Genomic DNA, 25,341 nt, shown 5'->3' on the forward strand with positions numbered 1-25,341 from the left:
CCTCCCTTTTGCTGCTACACAGTGCTCCACCGTGTGCATGCAACTGACTCATTCATCCATCCTCCTGCTGATGGCCCTCGACCTTTTACCCACATCCCCGAGTGCCATGCCCCTCAGCTTTCTCTCTCTCACCCTCACTACCACCCCGTGCTCCAGCCCAGAAGGCTTCTTCCATCTTTATTTTTATTTACTATTCTTTACATTATGAAAATATCAACAGGTTAACTATCCTTTTTAAAACTACACCACCAGGGCTTCCCTGGTGGCGCAGTGGTTGGGAGTCCGCCTGCCGATGTAGGGGACGTGGGTTCGTGCCCCAGTCCGGGAAGGTCCCACATGCCGAGGAGCGGCTGGGCCCGTGAGCCATGGCCGCTGAGCCTGCGCATCCGGAGCCTGTGCTCCGCAACGGGAGAGGCCACAGCAGTGAGAGGCCCGCGAACCGCAAAAAAAAAAAAAAAAAACAAAACTAAAATAGAACTACCATATGACCCAGCAATCCCACTACTGGGCATATACCCTGAGAAAACCATCATTCAAAAAGAGTCATGTACCACAATGTTCATTGCAGCTCTATTTACAACAGCCAGGGCACGGAAGCAACCTAAGTAACCATCGACAGATGAATGGATAAAGAAGATGTGGCACATATATACAATGGAATATTACTCAGCCATAAAAAGAAGCGAAATTGAGTTATTTGTAGTGAGGTGGATGGACCTAGAGTCTGTCATACAGAGTGAAGTAAGTCAGAAAGAGAAAAACAAATACCATATGCTAACACATATATATGGAATCTCAAAAAAAAAAAAAATGGTACTGAAGAACCCAGGGGCAGGACAGGAATAAAGACGCAGACATAGAGAATGGACTTGAGGACATGGGGAGGGGGAAGGGTAAGCTGGGATGAAGTGAGAGAGTGGCATGGACATATATACACTCCCAAATGTAAAACATAGCTAGTGAGAAGCAGCTACATAGCACAGGGAGCTCAGCTCGGTGCTTTGTGACCACTAGAGGGGTGGGATAGGGAGGGTGGGAGGGAGACACAAGAGGGAGGGGATATGGGGATATAAGTATATGTATAGCTGATTTACTTTGCTATACAACATTGCAAAGCAATTATATTCCAATAAAGATGTTAAAAAAATTTTTTTAAACTACACCACCACACACATGGGATGAGAGGCGGGCTGGCAGTCCAAGCCTTCTCCGTGTCTGGCTTGCCGCGATCCTGGGGCTAGCCACCACCCCACCACTAACAGGGGCCTCAGTTGCCCCCTCCTGACACCCTGAGGTTGGGCCCCACACCGCTTGTGACCACACATCTGAACACAGTCTAAGCCGCAAAGTCCTGCATCCACGCTGCTTAGGACCACCCTCTTCCCACCCGCATCCCCCAGCCCAGGCACATGCTGGGAAGGCTCCCCATTCAGAGGACTCCCCTGGAAGTCCTGCCCTGCCTGCAGGCACCATTCCTCTCTGAGGCACCTCACCCTGGTACCTATAACTGGATTCATTTCCCGGATCCAGCAGCAGGGGGCAGCAGAGCACAGACACTGACGCTTCTGCAGCCTGCGCCCCACCCGCCAAAGGTACAGAGGTTTCCAATGCCCTCTGCACATGCATGGACACACACAGACATGATCACAGACCAGGGAGAAGGTTCTTCTCCTCCAAGTCCCCCTCCTAGCACCCTGGTCCAAGCCTCCCCACTCTGCGTGTTCAGAGGACGGGTGGCAGCATCCCACAAACCCAGCATGTCCAGGACTCCCAGCTGAAGATCCTGTAGTGGTGAGTCCTGGGCAAAAGAGACAGAACCATGAGAGGCACGGAGAGAAAACGGACAAAATAAGAGAGAAAGCCAGTAGGAAAAGAGGCAAAGAGATAGAGAGAGAAGTAGAGGGGGAGAGAGAGACAGAAAGAGTCAGAGACAGAGACAAGAGAGAGAAAGACAAAGAGAGACAGAGAGAGAAGACAGAGAAAGACAGGGAACAGCAACAGTCAGACAGAGAAGAAAAAAAAGAGGACTAAGATAAAGGCAGAGACAAAGACAGAGACAAACAAGCACACACAGAGAATGAGAGAGATTAGATAGAAACACACAGAGACTATAAAGGGAACCAGAGAATCAAAGGGGGACAGACAAACAATAGGACACAGGAGCCAGCTTGAAGGGGCTCCTCAGATCTGGGAAGATCTGAGCATCAAAATACATAATGATAGCAATGGCTTAAATGAGTCCATACTGATATGTGAAATAAGTGAATACAGTCAAAGTCTGATGAGGAACAGAGTATTTACGAGTCTCAAAGCACCTCCCCACATCATGCTTATAAATTACAAAGGGGAAAAAAGTAACTTTCCCTGGCACACTCCACTTTAATCAAGTGATCAAAGCTAACGTCACCAGTAACAGGATGAGTGGAGATTGTGTGCCACGGAGGGGATGAGAACAGAACGTCACCTCTGCGATACTCCTGCCAAAGAGACACAAGCTGAATCTAGTCATGAGGAAGCATCAGACCAACCCAGTGGAGGGACAGTCCACAAATTCCAAAGTGACAAGGTCACGAAAGTCAAGGAAAGGTTGAGGAGATTTCCAGACTGAAGGAGACTAAGGAGACATGACAACCAAATGCCATGGCTGATTCTGAACTGGATTCTTTCCACGCCCCCAAAGGACATCATTAGGACAACTGGCCAAACTTCAGTGGTGTCTGAGGATGAGAAGGTCACGCATCAATGTCAATTTCCTGGCTTGGATGGCTGTGTTGGGTTAGGTAGGGAAAGTCCCTGTAGGAAAATAGGGAAGTATTCAGGGGTGGTAGGGCAATGTGTCAGCAACTTACTCTCAAATAGCTCAGGAAAAAAAAAAAGTTCTTTGCACTGTATTTGCCACTTTTCTGAAGTTTTAGATTGTGTCAAAAGTCAAGGAGACAGACTATTTGTCAAGAAGGTAAGGAGGCAGGACGGAGCAGATATAAAGCCCAGAGCAGAGACCAGAGAGCAGAGAGGGTGGTGGAGTCAGGAGTGGGTACAAGAGAGCAGCAGTGCCCCCTGGTGGCTGTGCAAGGCAGCAGGACCTGGGTTCTGATATTCCAGACACTTCATTCTGGGAGCCATGCTTCCAGCTTTGGCTGGGGAAGGGGAGGGGGGTGGGGGGCGGTAGGCTGAGGGTCCAGCTCTGGACTTGAGCCAGTGTCCCCCATCCCACAAGGAGGGGCAGTCCCCTCCTATTCTGAGGTCTCTCCTCCCCCGTTTTCCCATCTCTGCCCCTGGCTGGCGGCCTTCCAAATGATCTCTGTCACAGACATTCCAGGGAGGGGACCCAGTCCCGTGTCAACTGCAGCAGCCAAAGCCTAGGATAGGAGGAGAAGCAGGGAGAGGACTCGGGGTTCAATTTAAGGCCTGTCTGGGAGGGTGAGCAGGCAGGAAGCCCTAAAGCCCCATCATCTCAGGCCTAGTCTGCCCCCCGAAGCCTGCCTCTCCTACCCCACTAAGTCAGCAAAGCTCCCTGTGCCAGCTTATCCCCCAGCTTTCTCTGACTACACCCCAAATCCAGCCCTTCCTCCAAAGCCCAGGGAAAGAGGCCTCCTCCCTAAAGCATAGTCAGGGCAGTGGAATCTCCCCAGAGAGGGTCCAGGCTGTCCAGTAAACAGAGGAGACTTCCAGGCTGACAAGCAAACACCGGGCTTCCCCCCTGGGCCCTGGGCTTCCCTGCCCTGCCTGGCCAACTCCATAACGTCTGAGTTTACAAACTCTCCTCCCGCCCGGGCTTGGGGAACAGGAACCAGGTTCAGAAAACACACTCCCTGGCCTCGCTCAAGGCCTCCTTAAGCTGCCTCTGGGTGACGGCCCAGCACACTCCTACCCCTCACCCCTACCCCGTCCTGACTGTCTGGCTGATGGAGCACTGAGATGGGAGTCTAGAGACCTGCTTTCTAGGCCGGTGGCCTCACAGTCCCCAGTTGAAAATAAGGGGTTCCGACAAGACAGCCTGAGTGTACACAGTGTAGGGGAAATAATGGGCCAGTTTCAGAGGAAGGGACTGTGGGATCTGGGGACTAGACGTGCTGCTGGCTACAGAGAGAGGGATGTCTAATGAGACATCACCCCTCCATGAGAGGCTGGGCGACCCCGGTGGAAGTGAGGAGACCAGTTCAGCCATGCCCAGGAAAGTGACCCCGGATGTACAGCATCCCTGGCTATACAGTGGGATGTCTGGTAATCTTGTTAAAAGTCATCCACAGAGGTCTGAAGGTTTGCCAGGATGATGGAGGAGAAAGTCTAGGATGGAACATCTTCAAATATCTGAAGGAGCTGTCATTGTAAGAAGTTGCTGTGAAGTTACTGAAGGCAAAACAAAACCCAGTGGGCAGAAGCTGCCAGGACTCATGATTAGACTCAAGGGGGGAAAAGAACTTCCTAACCATCATATGTCAAAATCCAGAGGAAGAAGATAAACGAAGGTCTAGTACCTACCCTGCCCTCGCCCACGGTTACTCTGCAGGTACACGCAGAGGATGAGAACGAGCCCATAAGGCACCAAGCTCAAGGGTAATGGCTTGTTATGACAATGACCATCATTTTCCCTGACAAGTGGCAGACAGCCTCACAAAGTACACCCGGCCCCTCCCTTGCTGGATTCGCTCCTAACAGACCTGGGGGAAACTCAGGACAGAAGAGGCCTGGCCATGGCAGGAGCTGCCTAGTCCTTCCAAAGCCTACCTCCCTCGAGAGCCAGAACCCAGAAAAGGGAAGGGGTCCCAGCCGGTGTCATTCTTCCCTACCCTCCAAACCCAGAGCCCTAGCCCTGCAACAAGCCCACACAGCATCGGAGGGCTTTCCTGGCCCTCTGGGGGAATCTCTCCCTCCCACCCTCCGTTCAGCCAAGCTGCCTGTCAGAGGGGTGTGGCGCATCTGGCTTGGGCAGCCTTGGCAGGAGTCCTTGGTCTTGGGGCGGGAATGGCTGTTTGTTGGCTCCTCCCCGCCCCCTGGGGCAAAGCAGAGTGGGGTGGGGGTGGTGATGAGGGGGGACTGATAACCCTAGGGTCCTCCAGCTCATGAGCTCCTGCCGCCTCCCCAAGAAAATTCCCCAGCCCAGCCCCACCTGGTTCCCTGAGCCCCACACTAGGAGACCTGGATGACGAGGCCAGAGGGCAGAAGTCTACGAGCTAGTGAGCCTTGGGAAAGAGAGTCACTGAAAAGCAGGCCTAGGACAGACTTGGAGGGTCATTCGGTCCTCTCCCTGCCTCCCAGCAACCCACCCCTCCATGTCTCATCACCTTGCATTGGGATGCCAGGACCTGGTTGGCATCAGTGGTCATTTCTATGGGGAAGACTGGGACTCCCAGTGGAGCTGCAGGCTGGCATCCAGGAGCCCCCCATTGCCCCGGCCCCTCAAACACAAGTTCCCTGCAACCCCACCTCACCTTCATGTACACACGGAAGTTCCTTACCACCAGCAGCCCCGCCATTCCCTAGCCAGCTAATGGCCTCACCATGTTCTTGGTTGCCCCGGGTGGAAAACTCTGAGTCACTCTCAACTCCTCCCAGCTCCACCCTCCAGTCCAACCAGTTGCCAGACTCCGCAAATGTTGCTCCCTAAATATTCTTGCGGCCTCCTGTGCTTTTCATTCCACTGCCTTTGCCTATTGGAGGCCCTGTCTCTTTTGTCTGGAGCTATTGCAACAGCCTCCGGCCTCCTGCCCCAAGACACTGGACCTCGCCTCCCCACACAGCCTCTAAGGAACACAGCTCTATGGGGTCACCCCCACTCACCCCAATATGCTTCCATGCCTTCCCAGGCACCCAAGTTAAGACCTGCACTCCCTCAAGTCAGCAAGAAAGCAGCCTTGGTCCATACCCCGCCCACCTGGCCATCTCAATCCCCTCGCCCCACTCCCCAACTGCCTACCCTGCATCCACCTCTGAGCCTCTGCTCTGCTCTTCTCTCTTCCCAGCATGCCTTCCTCCCTCTCAGCTTGTCAAGCTTCTAGGCATCCTTGAAGGCCTCATTCAAACCTCATCCCCGCAGGGAGATGACCCCAGATACCCAGCCCCCACCTCTTTCAAAATCAATCTCCCCACCCCGTCTTCTTTTTTCACCATGAAAACTTTAAAAGCTCCGGAAAAAGATGGATACGCCTATGCCCTTGGCCCCGATTCACCGCTTCCACGCTCCGTCTCTGTCCCCTAACTCAGCCCAACATAATCACCGCCCTCGGGAAATTTGACATCGATACGATAGCATTATCTAATCTTCAGTAACATATTCTAATTTCCCCTTTTGCCACAATAACACCCATTACAGCTGGGTCTGCGTTTGTTTTTATTTTGGACTCAGGATCCAAGCAAGATCTTGTATTACATTTAGTTGCTGGGTTTCTTTCCTCTTCTTTCATGTGGACGCATTATTCCACCTTATGCTTTCCCTTTTATGACACTGACTTTTTTGGAGAGTCCAGGCGGTTCTGCAGAATGTCCCTCAGTATCTGGATTTGTCTGGCCATTTCCTCGTGATTCGATGCAGGGGAAGGGCTGCCCAACGCCACTTCCTTTCCTCAGTCGCACGTGCTTGGTGCCCCGTCTCAACACTCTGTGCAGTCTGACTGGTCCCTGCTGCCGCACTTGTTAGCTAGGTAACCCCGGGCAAGTCGCTTAACCCCTGTCTGCCTCATTTTACTAATCTGTGAAGTGGGCTCATCATAGCAACTGCCCATAGGTTGTGACAATGCCTGAAAACACGCTGGAACAGCGCCTGACACACAGTAAGCGCTCACCAGAACCGGGCTCTGATTCATGTTGTCACGCCTGTGTGTGCGTGCGCTGGACTAGTCCGCCAGGTGCCCGCACCTGCACGTGTTGCTGCTCCATGTCCCCTGTGTCCAGAACAGCGTGAGCCCAAAACAAGTCAGAAGGAGTCTGACCTGGGTTCGCTCTAGTGTAATTACACCCACTCCCACTGTCCTGCCCTCAGGGGACAGAACACGGGTTGAGGTGCTGGCATCACCTGGCTGAGGAGAAAGCTCTCTGACACCGAGTAGCCCTGGAGCTCCATGGGAGGAAGGACGCAGAGAGTGGCTTTAACTGAGCTCCCCGCGTGACAGAGGAGCACGCGGAGGCTTGGGGAGTCCGGGATTCTCCCTTGTGGCCCTCGGCCCGTGCCTCGGCTTCCTGAGCTGGACCATCTCTCGCCATCAGCCTGCTTCTCTCTCTCTCTCTCTCGCCTTGGCTCCTTCATAAACCACGTCCCAACATTTTTGGGCATCAGGTCCCAGGTCCCTTTTCTGTGCTCTAACGTGAAATCATCTCCTGGAGTGGGAGGGCACAGAGATGTGGATAGTCTGAAGGGGCGGCATCACGGCGAGGGGCTGCCACAGATTCCCTCACTGAATCCTCACGACCACATCCTATGATGAGGCTGAGGAATGTGCTCCGCGACACACAAGGAGGGCAGGATGGAACGAAGATTCACATCCAGGTCTGTCTGAGACGGGGTCCCTAACCGTGGCACTGTCGCCACTTCCGAGGGTGCGTCCACAGCTGCCGTCTGTGAGATCCGGAGAAGCCCTGGCAGTTGCATCGTCAGGACTCCTCTGTCCAAAGGCCATCTACTGGCTGGTTTACCCCTCCTTATCCTTTGTCAATTATTCTTACTTCCCACACTTGGATTTCTGAGGTCACAGCTTCATCTTTGGATCTAGTTTAAAGTTCACCTCCCAAGAGGTCTTTCCTGATATGTCCCTTCTCCCCCAATCTAGGCTAGGTCCCCCCTTAAATGTCCCCACAGTTTCCCTCTTGGTAACACCCATCTTATTGTAATCACCTGCCCAATATCTGCAAGCTTCTTGAAGAAAGTCGGCACTCTATAACCATTGGTGAGACAGATGGACAGGAACATGGGTGTTGACCTGGCAGAATGACTGGATGGTTTCTTTGTCACAGTGCTTCCCTAACACCATTTCCTATCCTTAGGCTGCTGGCCACCAACCCCTCGACCCAGAGCTGCAAAGCCCCTGGCCCATACCCTTCCTCTTTTCAGGAGCACTGAACCCAGTGGCCACGTGGCCCCTTGGACGGGCCACTTCCCCTCTGTGGGTCCCCTTCGCCTTGGCTAGAAACTGGAATTAGCCATCCCTTCCCTTCCCACCTCACAGAATTACAGTGAGGTTCAAATGAAATTGCATAAGTCAAGGAAATGGACACAGGTGAGGCACAGAGGGGCTACGTGGCTGCCCAGACCACACACCCAGCATCTGCGCTCTGACCGTGTGCACGCTGCCTGCAGGAGAAGACCTGCACGTTCTGGGCCTTCACATCATCCTTACACCCCTCCCTGCCCTTCCCCGAAGTATTCCCAGAACGGAAAGCCCTGGATGGGGACGCAGAAGGGCCAGGTCCTAGTTCTGACTCTAACTTGCTGTGTGGCCTTGAAATGTGCCGTCATATAAAGAGAGCTAACGTTTCTTGAGCTCTTACTGGGGGAGAAACCTATTCGAAATGTACTGGCTCCTTTAAAACTTAACAACGCTATAGGTAGCTGGAGAAACCAACCGAGAAACAGATTGGAAGCCACAGAGCTTCCGAGTCACAGGGCCAGGATGAAACACAGGCACTGTGCTCTCGGCCAGCCTGCCACATTGCCACTGAGCACCACAGAAAAACAGTACGGGGGCAATACAAAAAACAGTATTGCCCCCTGGCTTTGTGCCTCAAACGCCATTTTGAAAAATTTTGCAAAGGGGGTGTTTTCTTTCGGACCCTGTCAGTGTCACGCAGCCCAGCCTAGCTCCCAAACGCGTGGCCAGGAGGCCCCCGGTGGGCACAGCCCTTACAGGCTAACAAAACTCCAAAGAGAGTGAGTTCAGGATGGAGGGGTCAGAGTGGGGTACACAGGGCAAGAACTGCACACCAGGAAACCGGGGGCTCACGCGGACCCTCTGACAAAAATGTATGCTTAGCGCTGGGAAGGACACCAGCTCCAGAAAAGAGAACACTTCATTGTCTGCAGCTGGCCTCAGAGGTCAGCTTCAATGAGGTCCAGAAAAGTCAAGTGACGAGCCCGAGGCCACATGGCTTGCTCAGGGCAGGGCCAGGGCTGTACTTGGCCCCCAGTCATGCCTGTGGCTCTTTCAGCCCCATCTAAGAAGCCCCTTCCCAGTTCCTGAAAACAGAATAAGCCCCTCCAGAAGGAAGGGCCTGCAGCTCTAACTCCATTGGTGTAACACCAAAAAGCCTCAATTAATAGGCATGTAATTATTTTCTAAATAAACCGTGCTTGAATATGTAGTAGCGAATGGGAGCATTTGATGAGAAAATCAAGTTATGCATAATATATAGCTCGGCTCCTCAGCTAATAAAGTGATTTTTATTCCTAGAGCTTGTTAAAACTACGCATTAGAGATAGATTACTTCTTGGATGAAATGTCTGCAGCTATTCCTGGGGAGATCCTCCCACACATCAGATCTGTAATACAGGGGATCCCGTGAGCCAAGAAGGAGGTTGTGGAGTGGGGTAGGGACCGGCATTTACTGAGCACCTACTGAGTGCCTAGGTACCTGGTCTTTTGACATACTTTGTCTCTGTCCTCACCCCAGCCAGACAAGGTGTGTATTATTCTCCCCACTTTACGGAATCAGGAAACTGAGGCTCAAGAAGGGAACTGCCGTACCCAAGGCTGCCCATCTGGTAAATGACAGAACTAGGATCTGAGCCTAGCCCTGCCTGGTGTCAAAGTCCACGCACTTCCCACCAGCAGGAGCCTCTCAAGGCGGAGGCAGCTCCCTTGTCAAGGTCTCCAGGACCTCCATGCCCCCTCTCCGGAACTGGCACCAGCTACCCCTCCCCTTCCTGCTACAAACTTACACCCCAGCCCCACAGAGGCCCACCCGGAAAGGAGGAAGGTTGCTGGGACAACTGGAGGAGGGGGACAAGGAGCTTGATGGGGCCAGGGCTGTGCCTTCGGGCCAGTCCACACCCTCCAGACTCGGGCCCACCCTGGCAATGGGCATCCAGGCCGGGCAGGATGGAGAGAAAACACCCTTCTCCCCAGCCCACTCCCACCAGTCTCTTTCCACTCCCACAGAAGCCTGCCTGCTGGGCTGTCTCACAGAGCTGGGGAGGGACAGGGGCGGGGAGGCACCAGGAGAGAGGACAGGAAAAGGAGTGAGGGGAGGGCCTTAGAAAAGTGGCTGCATCCACACCAGCCCTTGGTCCCCAGCTCTCAGGGAGAGAAGTGACATGGACTAGGCACTCATGCTCACCTCTCTGCACCTCCCCGCCATCACCCTCGTCTTACCCACAGGGAAACTGAGGCTCAGAGCCGTGCAGCGCTTCTCCCAGAGCCTCTCCGCTGACGTGGCCTTGTCTCCATCCACACCCGCATCACCCCTGGAAGTCTAACTGCCATCCTTCCCACCGCAGGCCTCCCTCCCTGCCAGCCTCTCTCCTCAGCACCATCCTCAGGCCTTCCAGAGTCTGTCCCAGGGAGCTGAAAGGGGCTGGAGAAATGACCTTGGCCAAGGCTCCCATTATATAGATGTTGACAGCAGCCCAGCGAACCCCTGATGCATCCTCTGTGCAGGACGCTCCAGACACCTTCAGTCCCTTACTCAGACCCACGCCCACACCCAAGCCCCACACGCCACCCAAACCCCCTCATGCCGGCCCCCTCCCCACTTCCCCTCTCTGCCCAGAGTACACCTGACTGCCCAAAGTCTGATCTCCCACCACTGTTCTCAGCCTGGGCTCGCCTGGGCCGAGGAGGGCCCTCCCGAGGACTGGCCGGAACAGGGAAAGGGGCAGGAAAGGCCACATCTGGATCCTGGGCCTGAAGCTCCCTCCCCCAAACCAGCCATCACTCTCTTTGAGACCAACATTAACCTCAGCCAGGGATGACTTCCTTGCCCTCCTGACCCCTGTGCATGCCTTCACTCAGCCCAGAGAGCGGAGCCCCTCTGAGGAAGGGGTCTCCCATCCCTGCCCCCTCCCCTCCTGCAGCAGTCAGCCCTCTCCCAGCCCCAGCCCCCTCTCTCCCAGGAGCCTCTGCCCCTGACTGGCCTCAAGACTTTTAACCCTCACCATGTGGCCCCCAGACCCTGCCTGCCCACCCTTCAAGCACCCTGCACTGACACACACCTTCCTGAATCTGGGGCCAAGAAAGGGGAAAGAGGAGGCTGTGGCTTCCTCCTCTGGGACTGAAGGGTGTCGGGGGAGGTCTTGGTAAGGATGGGAGGGCTGTGGGGGGGGGGATGGCAGCGGGTAGAAGCTGAAATTGGGGTAAAAGTGATGGAACCCGAGCAGAACTTTTCCCCAGCCTGGCTTTTCCAGCTTTCATCTTCTAGGTCAATGCCCCCTGTTCCTCAAGCCCCTCCCACTGCCCCCCCCCCAGACTCTTAGGCTGAGCAACTTGAGGGGTGAAGAATTTTCACCCCGGTATGGGGTGGGAATGGAGACAGGAGTGGCTCCAAAAAGAAACAAACTTTATGATGGCTTCCTTCTACTTACAGCTCCTGGACTCAACTCGGGGAGAGGACACCGGGGAGGGGGGATGTACTGACCGGCAGAACTGGGGCCTGGGCCCCGTTAATGGGGACGGACTCAGGCTGAGGGTCTACTCAAGTCAGTCTTTCCTTCTGTCTCTCAGAGGCAGAAAGGCCCCCTCCTTCACCACCAACACTCTCCCAACCCCAGGCTCTCAGGGTAAGGCTAAGGTCGAAGGGGGGGGCGGCGGTTCGACCTCCTAGCTAACGCTACCACACCTACCCAGAGCATGCAGGACAGACAGATCCACGTCATCTTCGAGGGTCCCCGTCCCTGGGGCCACGCCCGGGGACTGCAAAGGGTCCCCCTGAGCTCGCAGTCCCCTCGGAGCAGGCAGAAGGGAGCTCTGAGCCCGCGGCAGCATCTGCAGTGCTCGCCCTGCCTGCCGTTCACCCTCCCTCCCCTCCTCCTCCCCCACTCCACCCCCTGGTCCCAGCCGCCTGTCTCCTCCCTCCTCCCAGCTCCACTGGTGGCTTTGGGGGTCAGAAGCCCTGCTTCGCGGGGGGGTGGGAAGGAAGCAGAGCAAAGGGACAGCTACTGGAGACAGCCCCTCCCCCCAGAAGCCACCCCCCCCCCCCCCCAGACACACAACCCCTGTGAGCCACCAAGCTGCTCCTGCCTTCTGGTTGGATCTGACACTGCCAGGCCTGGAGTCTGCTCTACTCACTGCAGACCTCCACCCCCAGACCACTGATGGAGGGACGGACAGATGTGGGACAGCACAGTCCGCTTGAGCTGGGGTTCCTCAGCCCCATCCCATCTCCAAGGACACACGCATGCCCTCCTGCCCTCGGAACACAAAGTCACTTGCACTCACTTAGCTAGGTCAGTGCCCAGGGCACCCTGGTGCCCATTCGGCAAGCTCAGAGCCCACTCCACGCTTTACTCAAGAGAAGCCTGGCCTGAGACCGCTGGAGAACGGCCCTGCCCCCAGGGCTGTGGATTTCATTCCAACTTCTTTCTTACTTTTTTTTCCCCTTCTTTCTTTCTTTTCTCCAAACATCTGTCCCAGCCCTTCCTGCCCTTCCTAAAAGGAGCCCCGCTCCAGGCTCCCGCGAGAGTCTGTTTTTCTTGACTGTGCCCCGGGCCAACATTTGGTTTGCATTTCCCCACTTCCTCCTCCACCGCCCCTGCTCCCCCTCCCTGGGCCCAGTTTTCACCTCCCACCATTCCACGTGCCTACTTCTCCCCCTACACTGTCCCCCCACCCGCCCCCGCCAGCCCTTCCCTTCCCTCCCCCTCACCTTAGCCCAGAGCCAGAAGTTTGAGGTCTGGGGTGGGGGGAAGAAGAGGGGTATCCAAATGTATTCCCAGGGCGCACCGCAGGGGAAGCCAGCAAAATCGGCCCCCGGCCCTCATTGTCTCAGCTCCCCCCTCTACCTTCCCCCCCAGAAACTTTCCTCTTTGAGCTGTGGCCGCAGCTGGACCAAGTAAGAGTGGGTGGGGCTGGTGAATCACCCCGCTCTATTTTCTATTTTTTGGAGCCTTCCGGGGAGGGAAAGAGGGCTCAGCCCCACCCACACCCCCCCCCACACACACACCCGTAGACACACACACCAGGACACACAGTCCAGCTCACAGAAACACGCAGAGTGCCGAGGACAGGGCCCCACCCAGAGGAGGCACTCTGAGACCATTTTCTTGGATTGAGTAACTTGGCAAGAAAGTCCTCTTGCTTGAGCTCCCATGCACACACACCAGCATGGGGTAGATGCCCTGGGCCACATGTAAAAAGGGTTATATATCCCCTGCCTCTCTCCCCCACGCACCCAAGAGCCTGCCCTCACCACTCTGTCAGCCCCACACATGGTGCCACCCCAGGGTACAGTCTCTACAACCAGCCTCTCCCCTCAAGAGGACCTGCCCAGACAGGTGTACTGGCTCCCAGCCCATAGTCCAGTCAGGACATCTACCTAGGAAACCCCAGAATGAGAGGGAAACATTCACACTTTGTCTGGGAAAAGGCTGCCACATGTGGATGTACAGGTTGTGCACTGCACAAGGGACTCTATTACTTGGTGGTTCTGAGAAGTCAGGGGAGGACACTAAAGCAAGCTGTCTAATTCTGGTCCCTCCTGGAGCGGTCACTTGAGTTAAGAGTCTTTGTTCTGATGAAAACGACAAGGTGAGGAATCAGGGCCCTTCACACATCACTCTAGGTCCTTCTGCAGAGCTGTGGGGCAATGAAAGATTCTGCCCCTACCCTGCATCCCTTTCCTGAACCACAATGCCTCTGGATATCCCCTCTCAAGCCTGCCAGGGCTCAACTGACAGTTTAGCCAACACTGAAATGGACCAGTGTCCCACACGTAGCTGGCCCTGCAGCCACCGCTGGGCATATCCACTGATGGACGCTCCTGCCAACCTTCCCTCTCTCCACTGGTTGAAGCCCAGGGCAGTCAAGGAAGAGTGGTTTTCAGGGGGCCTCTCGGGGAGCCCCTGAGCCCACCCCTAGCCACCATCACCAGCCCTGCCAGCCTCCCAGCAACTTCAAGGGCTCAGCCAGCTCAGCCCTGCCGTCCCGGCGCCCACTCCCACCCATCTCCTCCGCCCGCTCCCACCCTTTGCCACCAGCATCACTAGAAGACGTGCCTGCTGGCAGCTATCTTGGGAGTTCTGAGAAATCACCTTGCTGCTTCCCAGAAATGCTAAACAACAAGACCAAAGACCAGGTCACAGCGACACCAACTTGTCTGGCCTCCCATGCAACCCAAGGGGGCCCTGCAGCCCCCAGGCCAGCTCCTTCTCCAGTCCCTTCAGCCGGGACTGAAAACGGGAGTGGAGAACCCTAGTGCTGGGGGTCCCCTCAGAGGAACCCTGCGCCCAGAATTCCCCTTTTCCGAGACCATGGGTGTCTCTCCTGTATCTTAACCTCTCGCTGTCAGGAAGTCCCTCCTGCTACCCAACCACCATCTTCCTTGTTGAATGTTCAACTCTGCCACCTGAAGTGTCTCCAACTCTATGTAATGACCCTATTTCGGGCTTGTTACCCATTATTCATCCTTCACAGCTTGTGTCCCCTCCCCCCACCAACACAAACAGGGAGAGTTCCTTGGGCAAGGACATGTCCTGTGTCTTGTATCCCCAGAGCCTGGCATACCGCAGGTGCCAGACATGGTTGAAGCAGCAATGAATCACTCCACCAATCAATGGGTCCTAACATCTAACATATTTTCCTACTTTTACCATCTACTACCCCTTCCCAAACCTTCCTCTGGGGCCAGAGTGGGCCAGAAAGGGCGTTGAAAGGGCGCACACCTCTGCAAATGCCTGTAATACCCACCTCTCTTCAGCACCATCTCTTCCTGCCACTCCCTGGCCTCTGAGCTCTCTCAGGACGCAGACTCTCCAGAGGCTGAAGCGGTATCACCCATCCTGGGATCCCCATGCCTGGACCAGGGTCGCAGACACCGGGTACCTGGCTCAGCAGCGGCCCCCCACCCTGAGCCACGCCACCCGCTGCCCTGACCGTTTCTGCAGCAGCTGGCATTTAACTCCACCCTCCCCTCTGCACGCAGAGCCTTCCTGCTCGCTGCCCACTGCCCTCCAGCCCCTGGCTCAGCAGTCAGTTGAAGAAACAGCCAGGACCGCAGGCTCTGGGGCTGGGGCTGGCGCTGGGCCCGGAGGTGGGCCGAGCTGAGGGACAGGAACGCAGCTAACAGGCCTCGTAAGCCTGAGCTTGGCACTCCCCTCTTTCAGCCTCAGTTTCCGCACCTGCGAAATGACCAAGCTGATGGTCTCGAAGGTCCCTTCCAGCTCCACCTCCTGTGAGGCCACAGATTTCCCAGGCCGAGGCCCCAGCTCGCTCCAATCCATTCTTCCTATCCTTCCACACTTGTCCATCACAAAGTTCTTCCTGCTGTCAGCCCATCTCCTAACATGGCATCAAGTCTTTCCTCTGTCACCACTGGTCACAGAATCTGAAGGTCACAGAACATCAGAGCTGGAAAGACCTGGAGCCTTTCCAGGGGTCACAGTCAGATCCTTCAGGGGCCTGACAGAAGTTAAATGAAGGTGGCGGGCAAGGAGTCTCTGGGGACCTGGAGAGGGCAGGCCCAGCTAAAGGGGATCCCACTCCTCGGGGACAGCTGCTGCGGTGTCAACAACATAAGCCCACACTGTCAAATATTTTGACCTGTCAAGAGAAGCCCCAAATCTATATTATCTTATAAAATCTTTTATATAACATATGAAAAATGCAAAATTTTAAACATCGGCTTTTTCTTTTTTTAAAATCATTCTGCCGGATTCAATTAAACAAGTCTGCCAGGAGGGTTGGGGCTTTGGGGCACCTCTCACCTAATCAGCCCCCTCATCTAAGAGATGGCAACACTGCAGTGGAGGGACGGGGTGGGACCAGCCTGAGGTCACAGAGCTGTGGCTCCCGGGCCCCAGATTGTTCGCAAGCACCCAGCTGTCCAGTCACTGTAGGACCAGAGTCATGCTCTCACCTTTCTCCTGCCAACCTTGCAGCCCGCTGCCTTCACACGGGGGCTGCGCACACCACAGCCTTCATCGCAGCCAGCCGCAGGGGCCTCCCACCAAATAGGCAGGTGCAGAGCTGGTGCTGGGCTTCCCCATCAATGTCCAAATGCAGATCCCAGCAGCACGGGATCTGACAACAAAGCCCTCGGCAACGGCATGGCTCCTTCGGGCTCTGTCCCTCTGTCTCCTGCCCGCGGAAAGATCAATACTAACTAACCAGACACTTAATTGTGGTATCGTACTTAAGCCTCCTACCAGCTCTCATTTTACAGATGTGGAAACTGAGGCGCAAAGAGGTTCGGCAACTTGCTCGGCATCACACAGGTAGTATGCGTGAGAACGGAATCTGGGGTGTCTGATTCCACATCCCGTGGGGATCGAACATTTTCCTGTTGCTCCTCTAGCAATACCATCACCCAGAGACTAGCGCTTATGGTCCTATGTTGAGGTGATGTGTTAGCTGTCCTCCCCACTCCTCATTCAAGGGCTGCAGCTCCGAGAAGAACGTCAACTGCTCAGGCCCAGGTCTGGCTTGGGGCAGGGGAGAGGGGGCAGGGGGAAGGGAGACACATAGAGGCAAGCCGAGGACAGCACTGCCACCTGGGTCAGGATGAGACCAACTGGCTCCCTAGTGGCTCTAGAAGAGCCAACCAGAAGAGGAAAAACCACAGTCCTAGCAAGCCCTGGGGCCTGAGATCTGGGTGAGGACAGGGTCTGGCCACAGGGCTTCTGTTCAGATAAGCCATGCTGTCTCTCCCTGCTCCCACCCCCATACACACTCAGCCTTTGAGTTCTGGGGGGCTTGGAGCCCTAGCAGAGCCTCCGTGTACCACTGGGCAGGATGGTCATTGAACAAGGGTGTAGCCAAGGGGTGAGTGGGGGCTGAAGACCCATCCATGCTCTACTCACCAAGCCTGGCCCAAGACACATTCATCCTAATGCCCACGAAGGTACCCTATGGGCCAGGGGAGGTCCAGACCCTTGCCCCTATGCCCACTACCCCTCCGGTATAAGATGGAGGTCTCCCCCTCGCACTTCAGAAATCGGAATGCTCCCTAAGATAGAAAGTGAGCTTCCAACCAGGCCCTGTATGGGCCTCAGTTTCCAGCTGACCCAGGAGGAAACATCACTCACACTTTCTCCTACCTCCCCTCCATCAGCACCCTGGTTGGCGACAGTGTCTGGGCCCAATCGCAACAATGTTTAATAAAATCCTTCCCAGAACTCGACTTGGTGATCTTGATACCTTCCCCAGCTCTAATTTCCTGCCTGACTCAGGCCCTCAAAGGCTGGAGGGAGGTAGCTGTAGCTGATCACCCAGCCCCTCAGCCCCAGCCCCCAGCTCAAATCCTAGCCCAGGAGGAGTTATGTCATCCTCAACCTCTGCAAATGAGGAGTGGGAATCGCCAAGTGGACTGGGGTCCGACTGACCTGGTCTTGGCTGGCCATTCCTGCTGCAGGCTGCCTTTTCCCAAATCTGAAAACCCGGACTCCGCAGCATCTGAACTCAGAGCCCACAAGAACGGCGATGGGGCTCTGGCCCTCTGGTCCACAGCCGCAGCACCTGCCTCTCAGCCAATCACTGGAGACAATGCATTTTGCTAGAAGATTTCAAAGCACACCTTGGGTGACTGCCACTGTGGAGTGGCAGTGAGGGAAACTGAGTCCCAGAGGCAGCACCTGGGAGGAGGCGCTGAACAGTCAAGCTTCTTATGGAGTGGAAAAATCCTTCCTATCCATGTGATGGAAGAATGGATACTGGGAGAAATCCCTCCATTCCCACGTACCCCATCTCTGGCCTGCCTGAAGGTCTACAAGGAGGGAGAGCCCCATGGAAAGTCACAAGAAGAGTAAAGAAAAGGTTCCTAATTTTTATTGAGTACCTAATACAGAGAAAGCACTTGGTAACCACTTCAAATGTCCTACTGCATTTAATCCTCACAATAACCCAGTGATATAGGTATTTTTATAATCCCCATTCTACATGTTTGAAAACAGGTACCGGCAGAGTAAGCGACTTGCCCAAGGTCCACAGCTAGCATATGGTAGAGACAGAATTCAAAGCCAGGCAAACAAGCTCTACAGCTGGCACTCAGCCTGGGTGCCACCGAGCCCCCTTCCCCCATGTGACAGGGGCCCTTCTGGCTTCCCTGCGGAATGGAGAATGGATCAGAAAGCCAGACCCCCCCCAGTCCCTGAAATCCTTCCCCTCACTGGAATCTTCTGGGGGCTCGAGGTCATGCTCTTGGAATTCTCTCTGTGCCTCCAGGGGAGGATTTAAGGTTACCTGCAGTTTTACCAGTTCCCTACTCTGCTGGCCAGCTATGACCCACCTCCTCTCTCTCCCTAACCTCCCCCCTCCACACACACAAGCACGCACACCCTGAAGGCACTGTCAAGGATCTTCTCTGGGAGAAAGATGCTCAACCATGACACGCCCATCCACAGCACTGGGGGTCCCACCAGACCCCTCCTCCCTCACTAACCCAGCTACTACCCCAGCCCCCGTCCTTTCCATGTCCGGTTCCCTGGTCCCCCCATCCCCCTGAATAGATAGGAAATCCCTCCTGACGTCCACCAGCTTCATTTCCATCTCACTCTGTTACATCTCAGCCTTAACTCTGAATCCTCTGAACCCATCCGGGGGAAAAAGAGACATTTCCAGGAACTTGCCCTCCCTTCCCACAGAAACTTGAGAGGGAAGCTTAAAGCCCCCAGAAATGTTCTTCTGTGCCCAGCTCTCCAGCGCCCTTGCACAGACTCCAGTGTTATCCTTCAGACTTCCAAGATGCTGTGCCCTGGCGGTGAGGCAGCCACTCCCCCTTGTGGATCCATGCATGAGTGGGGGCTCCCCCAGGAGTCCCTAAACTCTCATGAAAGCCACGCTGACAGCGGTCAAGATGGGTGTCCCTGAGGGCAGCGAGAGGGTGATAAACCTGACGCCTAGGTGACCGAGGGAGGAGAGTGCCTGTCGGGGAGGGGTGGGGCAGATGCCAGGTGAGTTTACCTGTCTGCGGAGGCAGAAGCGCAGGGGCAGGAAGCAGGAGAAGAGGTACTTGCTCCATCGAATCACGCAGGAGAAGCACCAGCTCATCTGAGTCATGTTTAACCCCGACGTGCGCGCCCCGGGCGCAAGGGTCGGAAGCAGGACCGGCTGCTCCAGGGAGGTGGTGAGGCGGAAGGCGAGAGACCCGCCCCGTGGTCTCCCGGATGCTCAGCCCCGCAGGAGCAGTCCGAGTGTCCCGGCCCCTCTAGCGGGAGGAGCTCGACGGGGCCCCCGAGGCGCGGCCCCGACGTGGCTCCATCTCCCCCGGAAGCCCCGGCGGGAGACGCGGGCGCTACAGGGCGCTTCCACCCTCGGGGACTTCCTCCAGCTGCTGCCTCTCTCCTCCCCTCGTTGTGACACGGGCTGTGGGGGCGGGGGGGGGGGGCGGGGGCGGGCGCAGGCACCCCGGCAACTTCGGAGGAGGCTCGGGGAGAGGTTCGCGGGAGAGGCTGAGCGGCAGAGCAGAGGCGGTGCCAGGCGCCAGGCGACCACCTGCGGGGAAGGCGCAGCGGCGGTGGCGGCAGCATTGTGCTCCAAGCTGCAGTGAGTGTGTGAGTGTGCGTGTGTGTGCGTCTGTGTGTGACGATTCCCTCCAGACCTCACTCTAATTTCCACATTGCTCCCCAGAGCATAATGTGATTAACTTAAACGGAGACCTCCGGCTTCCATGACTGAAGCAGAAACATCCGTGGGCCTGGCATGCACGTCAGGACACAGAACACAACCTGGACGGGCTGTCCCAACTCACCAACCTCTGACCCTGGCCACACCTCGACTCCTCTGCCTGGATCTCTCTCCAGCCAACTACAGGAGGGAGCTCTGAGCATCCAAACGCCCCCCATAAGCTGGAAGGGCCCCTGCCTAAGAGGCTGAACCAACTCAGATTGATGAGAGCTGGCTGCGCCCCCCACAGCTATGGCTGAACCTCCCGCTCCGAGTTCAGGGTGTGCCCCATCCCATCACGTCCTGCCCCATGGCCGCCACTGGAGAACAAGGACCCTTCTCTGCCTCTGCTGTGCTCAGAGGATGTGAACAGGGGTTGGGGGCCTCTCAGGAAAATTGTTTGGGGGTCACCATACTGTGACCCTGGAACCAGGGAGGGGGAGGAAGAGACAGGTGAGAGGAGGCGCTGGACTCTGGAGAGAGGGAGAGAAGACGCAGAGAGACAAAGGCAGAGGGAGACCCACAGACAGACTTCGGGGAGGTGGAAAGAGGCGGCTGTGAGCTCTGCCCCTGGTTCTGTCCCTGCAGAGAAACTGGGAGGGGAGCCAGCCAGCCAAGCCCAGAAAGAAAAAGGGCGGGAGAGCTGCGGCTGCTGCGAGCAGGACCCTGCCAGGGCCTCCTCCACAGCAACAGACCACTGGAGCCCAGCCAGGGCGCTCCCAACCCCCACGCGCCGCCTCCCACCGCTGCCTGCACTCCCGGGCCTGGGCTTCCCTGGGCACTGTACCGGGGCTGTTTTTCCTGGCAGTGCTGTCTCTCTGTCCTCAGGGAGACAATGCTGTCCTTCTTCCTCAGGGAAGGTTGGGGACACAGAGCCAGCATTGCAGGAGCTCCAGGCAAGGTCTCCTTCCCGACATGCAGAGTTTCTCAGCAAGCTTACTCCTGCCTCCAAGCTCCCCCCCGCCCGATGGGACTTCTCAGGCCCTCCCCCCTCCCCAGTTCATCTCCCCACCATGAGACAAGGCAGTGAGGTGCAGCGCTTTGGGGGAGGTTGGCAGGAACACAGTGAGGGAGGGGGGAAGGGGGCCCTGCTGGTGCATGGCTAGAGAGACGAGGAAAGACAGACACTGGGGCCCTCAGCCCTCAACAGCGCCCAAAAAAAGGGTCCCTCGCTGTCTTCCGGTACACACCACCACTTAGGCCCCGGATGAAAGCGGGAGGGGGCGTCACGGAAGTAGGCGGAGAGGTAATACACGAGCCCCTCCCTAGCAGGCCCTGCCTTTGCTCTTGCCCATGACCTCCAGTGAAGTGCCTAGCACTGCTGAAGTCCGTGCCAGGCCTGCAGAGGGGCCCTTCCTCCTCTTTGGGGGGGCCTGCAATCTTCACAGCCTCCCCACCCTGGCGCCAGAGGAAATGGCTGCGTTGTGAGATGTGAGAAAACTGGGCTTAATCCACAGCACGTGGAACAAAGTTTGCTCAAAAGGAATCACTGGTTGAATTTTTCAAACAGAAGGAAGTTCCTCCGGTGGGCTGAAGTGTGGACCTGCCTAGAGTAAGAGAGAAGGACAAGGTGATTTTCTCTAAGAGGATTCTTAAGGCTTCTCTGCACCAAGAACATGAAAGGCACTCATCAAACAGAAGGAAGGAAGAGCAGATGGGAAGAAAGAGAAGGAAGTGATTTGTAGGTTCAGCCCTTCCCTACAAGGAGATCCTGATAAAAGGGCTCAGAAGGGCCGAGGGGTCTTCATTTCATCTACCGGCCAGCAGGAGGTGTCCTTAAGCCAGTGACCCTCCAGAGAGGAAGGGAAGAGCCCTTAGCTGACAGAGACAGGAAGCCAGGCCCAGCACTGCCTGGGCTTCTCCCCAGCTCCCTCCTCCCAGCCCTTGGTCCCACCACACCTCCACAGAGCTTCGCACCCAGCATTGCAGCTCCTGAACGAAATACTGCCCCCAAGGCAGGACGCGGAAATGTGTCCTCGGGAGTTTGGTGCCTCATGGGAAGTCACACGTCCTCTGTTCTGTTTTCATCACCAGAGGAGATCAGAACCCTGAAGAGAGCAGCTGCAGGATCCCCAGAACCTCCTGGAAGGCTTTGGCAAGGATCCCCATGCTTCCTCTTTCAACTTTTGTGAAGGTGGGGAGGGGGTCCAATCTCAGAAGTTTGTCTTTCAATTTCAGTTTCTTTCTCCTCAAAGCACTCAAAGCACCAGAAACTGCATCTGGTAGGTTTTTGCATGCATCCCATCCCCCATCTCTCCTTCCAGGCCCCCAGGCGTCAGGGTCAGAGATGCAGGATTTCACAGAATGGATCAGACGCAGATGTTCACACATAGGGGACCACGGACAGGGATGAGTCTGGGCAGGGTCTGCTCTGTCACAGGAGCCTCACGTCAGACCCCAACCTCTCTGCAGCCCCCATGTGGGTACCTGACAACAGACCCCCAGCTCCTCACCTCGGCCTCCCCAGTGGAGCTTGTGAAAAGCTGGCCGCCGTCCTCGGAGGGTTAACCAATCCTCTGGGGACGCTTTGTCTCCCCTGCCCGGTCCAGGCTCCCACAGACCCCCAGGCCTGTCTCCCTGTCACCCCTGGGACCCCGGCCCTTCCTCCCTCTGCCTCCTCAGCTAGAGTCCAGACTGCTAAGCAGGGCTGGATGTGGGCCTGGCCACGGCTGGAAGGAGAAGGAATTTCTTCTCCAAACCCCACTCTTGTTCACACAGCCCAGAGACCCGGATTCTGAGTCCAGGCCAGGGAGGAGATTCCAGAGTCTAGAGCCAGGTAGGATGGAGGCCACATTCACAGAAAGGGGGCTGCTCCGCCCCACCCCCGTCCCCCCTGCTCCCCACCACCCCTGAGAAGTGGGAGAAGAACGGGAAACTTCCCAGAGGCATCCAGAGAAGGTGTCAGGGAAACAAGAGAGCAGGTCACAGCCACCAGCTCCCTGGGGACAGGGTAAGCACAGATTCTCCTCTGTCCCATGTCCCCAGGGCCACAGTGCCCCCGGCTGGTTTTGTCTGTGGCGAGACAAAGGCGGCTCCTGTGAAGGAAGAATGGCTTGGGCATCTGATCGGAGGCTCTGGGTCTTGCTTTCACACCAAGAGAGATGCACAAGCCCCCTCCCTGGAGGCCCCCAGCCTTCCTCCTCCATCAGATGGGGACAGCTCCGGCAGGCCCAGCCCCCCACGTGCTTGCTCACAGCTAGAGTTGATTTCACCACCCTCCCAGCCACAGCAATTCCTCCGGCGGCCCCCAGGGGGCTCCGACTTGGGTCTCACCTCAAAGACTGGCGTCCCCAGAGCCTCAACACTGCCACCAGGGACGGATTTCACCAGCCCCGCTCATGGTTAAACTACCCAACCACATTCAAGGTCGAGGACTCGCACACAGCAACAGAACTGGGGTCCCTCCAGAGCTGGGGGTCCCATCTCATATGGGCTCCAATGTCACCTTCTCAGATCACCCCACTAAAGTCCTTCCATCGCGCCAGCTCCCAGTCTGTGTGACACCAGTAAGTTCATGTCTTCAGAGCACATAGCACTTATTGATAGATTTGCTCACTTCCTCACTGTTTCACCCCCTCCCCCGCAGACTGTCGGCTCCCAGAGGATCTTGGTAGTCATTCATGATTGCAGTCCCAGCACCCAGCTCCCAGCACCCAGCACTCAGCACCCAGCTCCCAGCACCCAGCACTCAGCACTCAGCACTCAGCACCCAGCTCCCAGCTCCCAGCACCCAGCACTCAGCACTCAGCACTCCTCAGCGTGGTGCTGGGTGCAGAGTCGATAAACGTGAGTTACTTGGTGGATTGGTAGGTTGACTGCATGAATACAAGAAAGAAGAAAGGCAGGCCATTCCTGCTTCTAAATCCAGAGTCCCTGCCGCAGCCCTGGACCTCGGCCACTGGGCAGTGTCATCTTCCAGATTCTTACAGCTACTGCACCAGGACAGTGGGATCTCTACGCATCCCTACTCCACCCACCCCTGATGAGGGGCCACCTCCTTATTCTGCTCCCAAACATCCAGTACCGGTTCCAGTTAAACTTGAAAGAGACCCCGTGCCTCCCCCTGCCCCCCACCCTGACAGCACATGATTGACACATGAGGACACTGAGGCCCAGAGAGGCGTCACACAACCAAAAAGTGGCAGAACCAGAATGGATCAAAGCCCTCCATTCCTGGCTCTTTGCTCTTCCACAGCACGACGCTGCAGAGGCGGGAGAGGAGGGAGAGGAGAGGAGAAGTTTCCCCTCTTATAGATATTCCGAGGAGGTGAGCCCATAAGTTCTCTTTCTCCCCTTTACCACTACTAACCCAGGTCTCTGATCCGTCACAGGCAGGAAGTTCCTCTTGATATCTAACCTCCATCCCTGCTCTCAAATTCCAGACTATTTCCTCTTAGACTGCCTTGCCTGGGGAAGAACGACTTGGTTGCTCTCTCTGCACAATAAATGCCTTCAGACACTGGCAGCTCACTATTCAAGCCCCCATCCCCACCCCACCTCCACCCCTCTCTATTCTGCAGACTGAAAATCCTGGGTCCTCTGGGCCCCTTTCCAAATGACTGCCATCACCACCCAGCAGCTGACATGATAAATGGGTGGGGGAAGGGTGGGGACAGACCTGGAGTGATGGTGGGTATTGACCCACTGGGGAGCCTGAGGCCTGGGCTGCCTTTCCGGGCAAGCCACAGCATCTAGGGGTGGAGAAGTGAGAACAGAGGCCTGCAGTCATCCTGGTCATCCCTCTGCCCCTGGGGTGTTCATTGCAGGGCCTAGCATGGAGACTGCAGACCGAGGAGCGGGGCTGCTGGGTCTGAGCCCAGGCTCCCGCAATGAGATTAAAGCAGGGACTGTCTAATTTATTCTGATGGAACCGGGAGAGGGAGTGAGATGAATGGAGAGGGCAGGAGGAGAGGGGGGAAGGAGGGGCAGGGGAAGGTCCAGTCTGGGAAGCCCAATTGCATCAGAACCAGCTGATACAATTACCGCCCACCCACCCCCGCCCTCTCCCACACAGCCCCCTCCCCGTCCTGGGAAAGCAGCCCACTGACTGCCCCTGAACTGGACAGAGAGGGCAGCTGGGTGTGGAAGGTACCCGAGGAGAGGAGCTGGGTTAAAGCCCCCAGTCCGAAGAACCAAGATGACCCAAAAAGGCAAAGATAGTGACAATGACGGCGGACAGCAAGAGGCATCAAAGAGAGAGGCAAACGGAGGTAGACACAGACAGAGAAGCAGATCCCTCCTCCCCCCTATTCTCACCTGACAACCCTCCTCTATCCCGCTCCCTGGCGCCCCTCACCCCTCTCCAGCCACGACATCACACTGGGCTCCTCTCCTAGGCCCACCCCCTACACTGTTTCTGCAAAGTAAGGAAATGGGAGAGAGGCCAGGAAATGAGACCCCAGGACTCTCCAGTCCCCACTCATCCCAGGGCCCTCAGTCCGCGCCCTGCAGACGTCCAGGGAGCTGTGAGAAGGAAGGAGGGCCAGGAGGAGCCAGGCCACCGAGACAGATCCCAGGTGGACCCCAAGATGGACGTGAGGACACGAGTGGGGAAACCGAGCTTTCAAGAGAGACATCCAAGATGGAAAATGCAGTGGGGCTG

The 25,341-nt window shown here is 56.2% G+C and overlaps 1 protein-coding gene across 2 annotated transcripts in view; it reads right to left on the reverse strand.

Annotated features, from left to right (window-relative positions):
- Positions 1–25,341, reverse strand: part of TNS1 (tensin 1) — a 224,337-nt gene that overhangs the window by 181,383 nt on the left and 17,613 nt on the right. The gene's annotated exons all lie outside the window — the stretch shown is intronic.

Source organism: Phocoena phocoena, chromosome 7, assembly GCF_963924675.1.
Source record: "Phocoena phocoena chromosome 7, mPhoPho1.1, whole genome shotgun sequence".
NCBI classification, from domain to species: Eukaryota; Metazoa; Chordata; class Mammalia; order Artiodactyla; family Phocoenidae; genus Phocoena; species Phocoena phocoena.